General features: G+C 41.1%; 1 long non-coding RNA gene across 2 annotated transcripts; it reads right to left on the bottom strand.

Moving 5' to 3' along the window:
- Positions 1-288: 288 nt before the first annotated feature.
- On the bottom strand, positions 289-9126 carry LOC119144165. Of its 2 annotated transcripts, none has more exons than XR_005102976.1 (3): positions 8919-9126; positions 3838-3940; positions 289-3188 (listed from the first exon to the last, which is right to left on the bottom strand). It is a non-coding gene; the product is annotated as an uncharacterized LOC119144165 (long non-coding RNA). The 2 variants fall into 2 exon arrangements; XR_005102977.1 differs by having other exon boundaries at positions 289-3181; positions 8919-9125.
- Between the last annotated feature and the right edge of the window lie 2764 nt (positions 9127-11890).

The following is an 11890-nucleotide window of genomic DNA, read 5'->3' as shown; positions in this document are numbered from 1 at the left end:
ATTGTGGAATGTGTTGAAAGCGTGTGGAAAGGGGTTTCTTGGCCACGTGTTTTGCTGAATAAAAAATAGCGTTTCACATGGTTGAAATCATGGCAGAGCACTCGGATTCAGTAGATACTGGGCAGAAGTCAGCGGTCCGTCTGGCTGGCTGAATGAAAGAGCCGGTGTGACTTCAGCAGCGATAAAGTCCTGCAGCTGTATCAGCTTCTTCTGGGATACAGCACAACATGCCAGGAGTGGGGAAGGCTGTGTGCACTGGAAGGAGGGATGAACTTTACCAAGCCAGGCTTAGGCAATTAATTATATTTTTAATTCAGCATTTTTACAAATCATTTATAGCTTCATATTAATACAGAGGAAATCTAATCCATTGGCTTAAAGTGTTGTGATGGGTGGTGGTTTTAGTTTTTTAATATTATTTTAAGTTCGAGAAGCAGTTCAATATGAACACCTGGCAGCTATTGACACTCAACCCTTTTTTTCACTGTGCCAGATGATAGCAGGTCATGCAGATAATAGTATGGGGTTGTTAGCCGGGTTGTGAAGAAGATGAACCTCTTTGGAAAAAAACAACAAACTGAATAAACACAAAACATACAGAAGCTTTTCCTGACTGATGCTAACTATTGCACATGTGTCTTTCCCAACGAGTAAGCTGTAGACTCCAAAAATAAGTGATAGACTTGCTGTCTTTAAAACCATTAAACAAGGAAGCAGGAGAGAAAACATGAATTTTTAGAGCAACCTTGATGTTAGTGTATCCTGCTCCTGTCCTGTCTGGTGTGGGGGGACAGCGAGGGAAGAGACTGCTGCTTCAGCACATGGTCTGCAGGAGAACAGAAGGGGGAGCAGAAATATGGTCTGAAAATAACATTAGCCGACACAGTCAGACCATGAGGTCTTCCTGAGGAGCAGTCTGCAGGAGCAGAGCTTATCACCGTGTTTAAATGAACAAGCTTTTCAGAGCAGGGATGTGGAACTGTTTCGCTGCTCAGTGGTCCCAAACGATGTGACTGGCCATGGTCCCCAGTGCTGGCTTTTTAGTTTTTATTGCTGCTCTCATAATGCATCCCCACAGACTCATTTGTAATGCTTCTCTCATTTCTATAAGTGGGGAATGCCAAGATAAGAATACTGGAGGTCTTTGTACTCTCAGCAGTGAAACACAGCAGAGATGGGAGTGATACGAAAGGTCCAGGAGTCCAGGAAATTATCCTCAGCCAGTTCCCTTCAGAAACCACCCCCTCTGGGGCAGGCACTGATGTGCGATAGCGGAGGCGGGAGCTGCATCCTTTAAACATTTTGGAAAGGAATTACTGGCCTCTTTGAACAAGATGCTAATCCCAGGCTCCCTCAGAGCTTCTGCTGAAAACAAATTGTCACTTTCCTCAGTCCTGCCCTGCATGCCACCTCAAACAGTTTTGCTGCTGCAAATAACCAGCATTTCTACAGTGATTTAGTAGGTGTGTTTGGGGGGTTGGGAAATGGCACATTCAGGAGCTTGTTGGCTGAGCTGTGTCCTCACATGTCCCTTCCACCCTGTTGCAGGAAGGTACACTTCTGCAGAGAAATGTTTCTTGCCTCTGTGTTTCCTCTGTGCTTCACCACTGCTATTTCTTCCCGAGACCCGTGTTTTTACATCAGCTACTCAGAGGCCAAAGATCCTTTCTCCTGGACCTCATCATTCTGATGTTGACTGGTGAAACCAGAAATCTGAGCTGCAGCTCTTTGCCAGTTTGACTCATCCTTGAAATTTTTCTGACAACAACTTGGGTCTCTATTTATGAACAGCCGTATGAAACTGTTTCATGAAGTATATCACTAAAACCTGAGTTTTCCTGTTCCTTTTTTTTACTGTAAGATGAGGCCATTTATCTTTCTCCCTTGATATTTTTAGTCTTTAGATTTTCTCAGGTTGAAACATTTATTCCTTTAGGCAATGGTTTCTATGTGCTTTGAAAGAAAGTCTATTATTTCTTAATACTATGGTAAATGTAACTCTACTAAACTATTGATATGCATGTAGTTAGTCCATCGGTTAAATATGCATTAGTGACCAGGATGAAGGAACAGTAAATGTATGGGAAATTTTAAAAATAAATTTATGAGAATCAGTTTGGAGCAGTTCCAGTATATCTGAGCCCTGCAGATGTAACATGGGCTGCCTGCATTTGCAATGCACAGTAAAAATTATCAGAAGATTCTGATTAGTAAATGGAATGCATAATGTGTTCCCAACAGACCATTTTCCCATAAGAAATAACTCATGTTGAACCCTGTTTATTTTTCAGCTGAATTGATATTGAGGAAAATTATCTGTGGAATGGGGGAAATAAAGCAAGCCACCTTCAAGTTGCAGGAACCCCAAATCAAATAATCCAGTTGAAACACTTCTGTATTATTTCTCACCAAAAAAATCTGACTGACAAGTGAGTCGTGACAGAGCAGTAAGTCTCTGGGATTTGTGGTTTCTCAGGGTCCCACAGTAGATGGGCCCCACCACCACCTGCAGCACACCCCACTGCTGTCCTGGCCCACTGCTCAGGGGCTGCTGCTCACAAGCAGAGTTAGCTCCGTCTTTAAAGTAAGAAGGTGTTTTGTGCAAGTTGCTGCTTTAAGATGGCTGCTAAGTTCTCTTTGCCCTGCTTCCCAAAGACGAGTCTCCTTTGGACAGCGTGAGCAACCGTAGCCATTGCATGGTTATCTCCCCTGGTGCAGCAGTGTGTGGTTGTGTCCTGTTATCTTTAGGAATATGTGCTTCACTCCATCTCAGCAGCCCCTGCACCACCGTGAATTGCTTACATGTCCCGTAAGAGCGTACACATTGCACAATGTGGAAGTATTTTCACAGTATGGTATCACAGTTGGTGATGGACAGTGAAGCAGCTGATATCCTGATGTACCAGTTCGCATCTCACATGAAGGAAGTGACTTGTGTCTAAACTGGGTGGACCTTTGGAGCCTGGAGAATTCATGGTTGTCAAAGTCAACATGTCCATGGTGGGAAGCGCTGTGCTCTGAGACCCTGCTCTCTGTACCACAAATGTTGGTGTTTTCTGCTCTGTGGGAATTTCAAAATTCTTTGGAAATAGGAACTTTGAGATCTCAATCTCTTCTGGAGAGGACTTTTTCCTAGGACAGCTTGTTGGCACAGCTGTGCCAGCTGTTGTTTTGGGTTAATCTGTAAACTCAAGCAGGCATTTACAGCAGTTACAACCCCTACTTTTTTCAGTTCTTTCCAAGAAATATCTGAGAAACCTAGAGATGTATTCTCTGTATTAAAACATACGAACAGAGAATCTGGGAAATTATTAGGAAAGGCAACTATTTCCTTTGGCTGTCCAAGAGCACTCACACTACAGAAAATGGGTCCATGCTCATACCAAATATCTTAAAATATGTACACTTGTTACATGTAGAGCACCGAAAACTAAATAAAGGGATGCTACTGATTTCTCTTTTTACAGATTAGGTTTTAGATTGCAGAACAGCTGCATGTTGGAAATCGCTGAGGGTGAGATTGGATTGACTGTGCCCTCAAATGAAGTATCACCTCGAAACATGAATGTGAGCTTCAAAATGCTGCATTTCAGCTTGGCAGTCAGGCCTGGTCAGGATTTGAACAGGAGATTTCTTTGAGATCTTTGGATACCGAGTGAAACGTCTCTGACCATTCAGTATCTGCACTGAGATAACTTATCAGTGTATCAAAATGCAGCAGGCTTTGTGTTTTTGAGGACCCAATATCTTTCTGATCACTTCTGCGCAGTAAGCATGCTGTAACCTTGCTATAAAAAAGATTGTCTTCTGTTTTCTTTTATCATATTAAAAACTCACCATAGTCTTTTTCATCAGTAGTTAAATTTCTGGGCTGGTAGCAGTGATTACTTGCATGTACTCTGCATTCACACTCCGATTTTGAGTCCTTCTCAGTGATAAGCTGTGGAAAACACCAAATAATTATTGCTGAGGATGCCACAATGATGTAACTGCAACCCTCTGTAGCTGAAAAATATCAGTGACATTTCTCTGTTCATCTAATCCCTGATTTTGAGATATCATCAGATCAAAGCCAACCACTCAGCCAGTGTATGCTGGGTTTTCTTCATTTCCAAAAGAAATACCACAACTTGCAGAGCAGAAAATCCCCTATATCCTTCTGTAAAATCCTGCAGTGAGACACACTTATGACTGTGAAAGGAGGGAAAAGCAAATAAAGTTCTGACCCCCTGTGGAAGTAAACTCCTATCATTTCTGTCACCAAAGCTCTGATTTCATCCAGGAATTACAATTGCTTTTCCTTTAAAAAGTAGTTTGTCTCCTTGAACAGCATTTTTAAAAAAATGCAGCGCTATCACTACAGGTATGCGTTAGTGGGAAGTGATGTGCCATTGTGAAACACAATCTCCAGAAATTTAATTCCTCCTAAGTGAGTTCTGTTATGTTGGCGTTTGGGGTTTTTTTTCCCCCCTTTTAAATATACTCATTGATTTTTAGGCCAGATGAGATCACTGTAATTGTTTTTCTGACTTTCTCTAAACACCAATTATAACCGGGCATAAATTAATTCCCCTTCGAATTACAGGCTGCATTTCAGTTGAGAAATCCTATTTTGATTTGAACAAAGGCAGTGATGGAGAACCCACAACAGCATTTACTAAACCATTTCAGTGGTTAATAACCCCCTGCTTAGATAAATTGTAATCTCCTCTGCAGTCTGAATTTGTCCAGCTTCAAACAGCAGCCCCACGGTGCTGCTGTGCATTTGTTTGCTAGGCTGAGGAGCCCACCACCGCGGTTTTGCTCACAGTGTAGGTGCAGAGACCACGACTGGGTCTGCCCTTAACATTTTCTTGGGCAAACTAAACAGCTCTCAGATGAACTGCTTTTCATCCTACCTGCTCCAAGGTGTCCAATCAGAACTGACTGGCACAGTCAAGATGAAAAGGTCTGCTATCCATGCATACACCGTTGGGGTAGTGCTAATGAAACTTTCTTGTCTTTGTGCAGTCTTTTCACATGCTGGAGCAATGGTTGAGCTTTACAGGCTGTGTCTGAAGCAAGTCACCCCTGGGAGGGTGACCAGAGCTTCTTGCCCCTTCCTGCCATTCACGAGGCAGCATGGTCACCTCTGCCAGCACACCGCCGATCTGTCAGCACATCACCACACGCCATCTCTCCCTAACCCACTTGAGTCACAATGATCCATGGTAAAGAAACAACCCACAAAACAACAGAAAAACAGCAACACATTGTTCAGAGTGTTAAGACTAACCTAGATCACAGTGACAGAACAGGGCTGGAGAGCGGTGGGGTGAGCAGCAACGTTGGGCCACCTGCAGTCAGGACATAGCACTCAAGCTCAGCCAAAACTTTGCTTTGTCCAAGGCACATTTCCATTGAACAGTCCTTATTAGGAACTCCTTTTTCCTGAATATTTACGCCTCACTTGGTACCAAATTGCATGTTACTCAAGGTCTCCCTCAAATACACACAGCCTTGGATTAGTTGACAGTTAATCCCACTAGACATCATTATACACACACACCTCCTGTGTTAGAGCCTACAGCATTCAACAGTCTCCTTGCTTGCTCTGGAGGAACCAAAATAATTTTGCTCCGTCTCCAAATTTTGTTAATTCTTTTATCTGTTAAAAAAGCCAAATGGTTCTCCAAAGTTCTTAAGCAATTACCATTCTTAAGATTGATGATCTATTACTAATAATGATTTAAAAGTTTCTCTTTCGCTGGGTTATTATATAAGTCTGTGTCAATTTTTTTGTGAGGGACCCTAGTGGTACGTTTGTTGGGAAGTCACATCTGTAGTCCTCAGTGTTGTCTTCAGAGATCACTTAAAGACAGCTAGGATGTTCATCAGTATCCATTCACCAAGTGAACAGCTACTTTCTCTTCATACCTCCCTTTTCTCTACAGCTCCCTCAGAAATGGAGCCCTAATGTCATGGTGCCCAGAGCACAAGCTTTCAGAAGAGGTTAGGTCCTCTCTAATAACAGCCTCATATAGAGCACCACAAAGTGTCACCACAGTGGAAATATTAGCACAGTTGTGTCTTCACTGTCGTTTTGCCATCACATTTTAAACATCCTCTGAAGTTCCTTATGAACATGTTGATTCAAAAAAAAAAAAAAAGTTATTTTCAGCATAAGGGAGACAACAACTAATGCTACAAGTGTCCAGTTACTGTGGGTGGAGCTCCCATCACTTCTTGGACAGCCTGACCTCTGCCCATGAGCTTTTTCCTGCTGAACTTTGTTTGACTTGAAAGAGTGAAATTAATTTTTTTTTTCTCCTCCTGTGTAGCTCATGTATCAGTCAACAACTGTCAGCTTTGCCAAGAGCAACTCTTGCTCTGTTAACCCACAAACTTGCTCGTGACAGTTCCACATGGACTTACCACAACCTACTGACTTCTGGGTCTGCTCAGGATTTCTCACCCACACACAGCACAGAAATAATATTAACATCTTCCACTTAAATCAACAAGACAGTTTTGGGACCCTGATTACCACCATTAAGCCAAAACATAAATGTTTCTGTAAACCTCAAGAATGTGAGTTTAGAGTGTGAAAAGATGTGAAAATTCACCTGTCACAGGTGCTACTGCAGTTTCAGTTTTGTATAAACATAGATTAACCTTTTTTTTTACTTAGTGGGCCTCCTAATGAAATTTCTTGTAACTGCTTTTGTTTTTAACTTTACTATGCTTTAATTCAGTGATTGGTTTATGACTGTAATTACTAGTCTTTCAGGCAAAGCTTATTAAAAACAAATTAGGTTGTTCCAAACTGGTGATTTTATGATCATATAGATCAATATAAATCACAGTTAATTAAGCTCCTTATCACTTCGGTTTTCCATATGCAATTTATTACAGCATTGCAATAACTGGCAATATTCCTACCTTTCCATACCAATTTAGTTATATTGAAACAGAATTTGGTTTACAGTAACAGAGGCTGAAAACCAGAATTTTAAGTTGCCTGCTGCAGAGTAACAATGAAATGATAGTATAAGTTGATAGTGTATATCTACATAGGAAAAAAACCATAAATGTGAGCAGAATCTGAAAAATGGTTTTAAAAAAAAAAAGAAAAAAAAAAAAAAGGCAAGCCAAGTAAAAACTGTATTTGAATCTTTGTTTCCTTTCCAAAGCTTATCAGAGCTGTTACAGAATATAATCCTGGCTGCGCTATAATGAACAAAAAAACCCCAACCCTTAGCTAGTTAAGATTGGTAGTATTCCTTAAGATGTCCAAGCCAAAATGTGCAAAAAAAATATATTCTGGACTTGTTTTCTTTCTTACAAGAACCATTCTGTAATAAATTTCTCTTTAATGGACAGTAACATTAATCTAATTAAAGTTTTTGGTGTCAAAACAAGGTAGAATTTACCAACATGCAATGCCTTGAAATTTACCTCCCTGACCCTGTAAATCACCCTGTGTTGCACTTGCTATAGGGAGCTTGCACTACAGAGCGGTATGGTGCCTGTTTCTATGTGGCAGTAAATATAATGTAACGCAGGGTCTTTCAAACATGGTTTGAGCAGCATGAGTTCAGCAGGGTGCCTTCTACTTGTCCCAGGGAACACATTGGTTCTTCTGATGTCAGTGAAGTCCTGCTACTGATTTCAGTGGAGCTTGGGTTTCTTTGTCAGTTTTCAGTGATCTGACAGCCAGTGTGTTGCTTTTTGTTGCTAATCTTGTTGATTTTTATACCAGGCTGGGTAACTTGTGTCCCTGCCCTAGGTTCTGCCTCTCAAATGTCCTTAGACTTTGCCTTTTGTGAACCACACTCACATCTTCATACATGTCTAGAAAATGTCTGTTGGGAGTAATTCAGTTAAGAGAGGTGCAGGGAAAACTCTTCTTACGTTATTTTATAATGTTATAACACTTATTACATTATTTTTACATCATTTACCTTTTCCTTACCATGCAGGTGCTAGACCAGGTGGCACAATTGGAGAAAAGAAAACTTTAAGACACACTATTCCCTCACAATGTCTGACAAGACACTAAAATGTTGATGTGGATCTAAGAAAAGTTATTACCAATCTCTCAAACCTGGTGTCTCCTATATGCCCAGATGAACATGGCTGTAGCAAGACTGATCACTATGCATGCAATCCCAGGCACTATGCATGAAAAGGATGACCCATAAGCACCTTATTCTCTGCTAATTTTTATCAGCTTCCAGATGCTTTGTTTTCACAGCTACAGACTTTTGCAGGAGTCTCTATGTGTTAACGTTTTTTAAAAATGCTGTTCTCTTCAGGAGTTTTGCCCTGAATCAGGATCCCCCAGGAATATCCCCACCAAAACCTCCAAGACAAGGTTCAACAATCTTGCAAATATTTGATCTTCAAAGAGGTGTAATTTAAAATGCAGGTGTTTTTTAATGCTTATAGAAAAAGATCATGATCCAGAAATTCCTGCCACCTAAGGTTATTTCCTGCACTGACCTTCTCCATCTTTGCTTTCATATTTATTACGGCTGGAGAAGTGCACTAGCTTAACATGATCAACACAAATTTAATGGATTTCAAAGGTGTTTGGAATAGTTTTCAATCCCAAGCATAATCCTGCTTTCTTGGAAAAGAGGCATTTGTGAGTGTGGGAGGATTTAGTGAATCTTACTCCCTTGGGGAATCTTTGCTTGGTTTTTTTTTCTTTTTTTTTTTTTTTCCCTAGTTGTCATAAGATGTGTTTTGAACGTTGCCTTTTTACTGCCTGATAACAAAGAGCATCACTTGATTGCAGGGACCATTGATAGTTTTAAAATACTTAATTTCAGAGATATCAACATGTTTCTTTACAGTCCTCTTGGGCTGAGGTGCTCTGGTTAAGTATAATTGCAGCACTACACACACACACACACTTAAACATATATCCATACCTTTTAAAAGATCACAGGGTCATGTCTATCCAGGGATGCTAGGAAGCAGTAGGAGCTGCTCCCACCTCTCCATGGACACACGAAGGCCATGCTGAATGTGAGGTAGGAAGCTAGTTGTGCTTTGGGGGCTCACCACGAAGGGGCTGGCAGGTGGGATGCTGGGCTGTAGCCAGGCTCTGCCCAGCATGGCTGCCCAGCCTCTCCGGGGCCCCAAATAAAAGCTCACCTCAGGCCAAACTGACTAGCTCCATTAATCATTTATTAAACTGGGCTGCTGTGGGACAAATGTTTCCAGGCTGCTGGGTTTAAGTCCAATGCACCGGTGTTACCCAATATAATCACTGCACGGTTCCTACAGTCAGTGCTTTATGTAATATATCTTTGGAAACCTCAGTCCTGTAAGTTTAATTGACTTACTGGAGAAGAAACAGACAAACATGAGCTGATAACATGTACTACATCTCACACTGGAGGTGGTCTATGCAGGTCAGGATTCAATCATCTCACAAAAGCAATACTCTTATTTCAAATGGAAGAAGAATAAACCTAAGATTTGGTGGTTTTCCCCCTTACCTCCCATCTCTTGAACGAAGACAACCGATGTTCATACGCATGCCTTGTTCTGTGCTTCAGGTGGGATTTGGGTTTGTAGAGGGTTTGAAACACTCAGTGAATTATACTGACACAAGGGAAGCAGACTAGTGACGACTGCTTTGAAACACTTCCATTTCTGCTCTGGCCAGTTCTGAAATGAAATCTCACTAAAGCACCCTGGTACTTAAATTAGTGAAAACTGCCTTCTGCTGTCTCCTGAAACATCTCAGCTGAACTGCATTGCCCTGGTGGGCTTGAAAAAATGAGAAAAATCCTGCCATTGAGAATGGTTGCTGGGGATCATAGCTTTGATAAAATATGCTTGATGTTCAGATTGCAAGCTGTTATTCTCTCACATTATATTTTGTTGTGTATTGATAGCTACATTATTAATATATGGCATACAGCGTGCAATTCGCCTTTAGAGGAGCTTTAAAAAACAGTGACTTCTGATGCAATCTGGGACTGAGTTCAAAAACAAAGCCCAAGAAATTGTACTGATTGAGGGTCACCAGCTGTTTGTGTCCTTGGACAAGATGAGTTATTTTATGGACTGTCATTTTTGTAGTTGTAATGGATTCACAGGGGCAAGTTTAAGATACACAATTTTATTGTTCAAAGGACTAAATATTTTATTGGATTTTCTTGTTTTTCTCAAGTGGATCCCCTGTTCCCATACACTCCAGCAACCCAACTTTTGCTGTGGTATGTTGGTAATTTGAGAATATTTATAAACAGATCAGGAGCCATGCTTTCTTAATATTCATGAACTCAACCCCTTTTTTCTTGCCTTGAGAAACAGATTAAATAAAATAACAAGGTGGATGTTGGACCCAGTTTGAAAAAGAAAAAAGTTTTGTGAAATCCTTTATTTAAAATGTTATTTTAGCAGGTAGGAGCAGCATAATTATGCTGGCCAAAAAAGCTGAGAAAGATCATTAAAGAGAAAAAAAAAGTCCTCCCTCAAATGTTACCAAAATGTCATATTACATGGAAACACTTTCAGAGAGGAAGATATGTTCTGTCCTGATGCACCAGTTTCACAATACTGTGACATTTACATTCTAATGATAACTAAACTTTGATCTTTGGGAAATTATAGAGCAAGGAGCCTGATTTGCTGTCATTTTGCCACCTTCCCAAGGGAACTAGATGCTGCCTGCAAACCTCACAGGGGTTATGCAAACAGAAAAGAAGACACTAAAATATTGGGAAAGTTGGCTGTTTGTATTATGTGTGCACAGAGAAGTGGTGAGGATTAACCAGTTAGAGCACTGGGCTTTGGTTAAGGACAGCTACAAAAAAACCATGCAAACACTCTCCTCCACTTAAGAGGAGAGGGAGCTGAAGACATAAACCTGAACCTATCTATTTGTTACTGACAGTGGGTCTTGGGAAGTTGGAAGGCAATGGGCTAAAGAGATTGCTGAGCTTCAGCTTTATTCCTGATCCATGTTACAGAATTAGCACTAACATAAAGAGGAAAGCTTGTAAAAACCCTCCTTAGGAGGGAGTAAATGACATAATTCTGCATACAGCTTAGTAGACTACTGCTGATGCTGCTCCCTAAGCAAGGTGGAGGCTACTGTGTCTACGTACTTTTGCAGGGTATGCTCTCCTGTGTCCTAATACAAAGATGTACTTTAACAATTAATCTCTGGCTAGACACGAGGTGCAGAAAATATTTGCATTGCTGACGAAATACTGGCATTTGGATGCTGCTGCGAGGCAAATCGTCGTTGTGCAGCAAAGCCATTGTTCGTTCTCCCTCCCCTCAGAGCCTAGAAGAAAACACTTTTCCTTCACAAATTCTTCCTTTCTAAAGCCCAGCAGTTACTGAGTTTTAAGGGATTATTGCATTTGCTTTGGAGCACTGGGCAACTAGCTGCCTTTGTATGAGTGCAAGAGGAAAAAGCAATTGTACCTGGGTTTGTACCCTTGGGCGCTGGATCCTGGCAGGCACATTCTGTAGCTCAGTGACAGGTTATAACGAGCAGATTCTATGCAATGAGGGGATTGTAAAGAAGGGAATAGGCAGTGCACAATAGCGTGCAAGCAAAAAAACATTGTTTTGCCTTGGTGTAATCATCTGTTACTATAACTATCTTGGGCAATGTCATGCTTCTCCAAACTGAAGAAGCCTTTAGGTTTGTTAAGGTCTCCCAGAGGCAAGTACCTTCTGCCCCAAAGTAATTTTCACCAGCTGCCCTTCAAAGTGCCATGTGGGAAAGAATCAATTGACTCCTAAGAATTAAAATCTGAGCAACATTTAATAAATTCAACTACTCCCTCCTGGGTGGAAATTTCACTGTAAGAAAGAATCTTCTTAATGCCAGAGTGCTCAAGATGATAATCTCTGGTGTAGTTTGTCAGACCAA

This window comes from Falco rusticolus, chromosome 3 (assembly GCF_015220075.1).
Source record: "Falco rusticolus isolate bFalRus1 chromosome 3, bFalRus1.pri, whole genome shotgun sequence".
NCBI lineage: Eukaryota > Metazoa > Chordata > Aves > Falconiformes > Falconidae > Falco > Falco rusticolus.
This window is presented reverse-complemented; position numbering and strand designations above follow the sequence as displayed.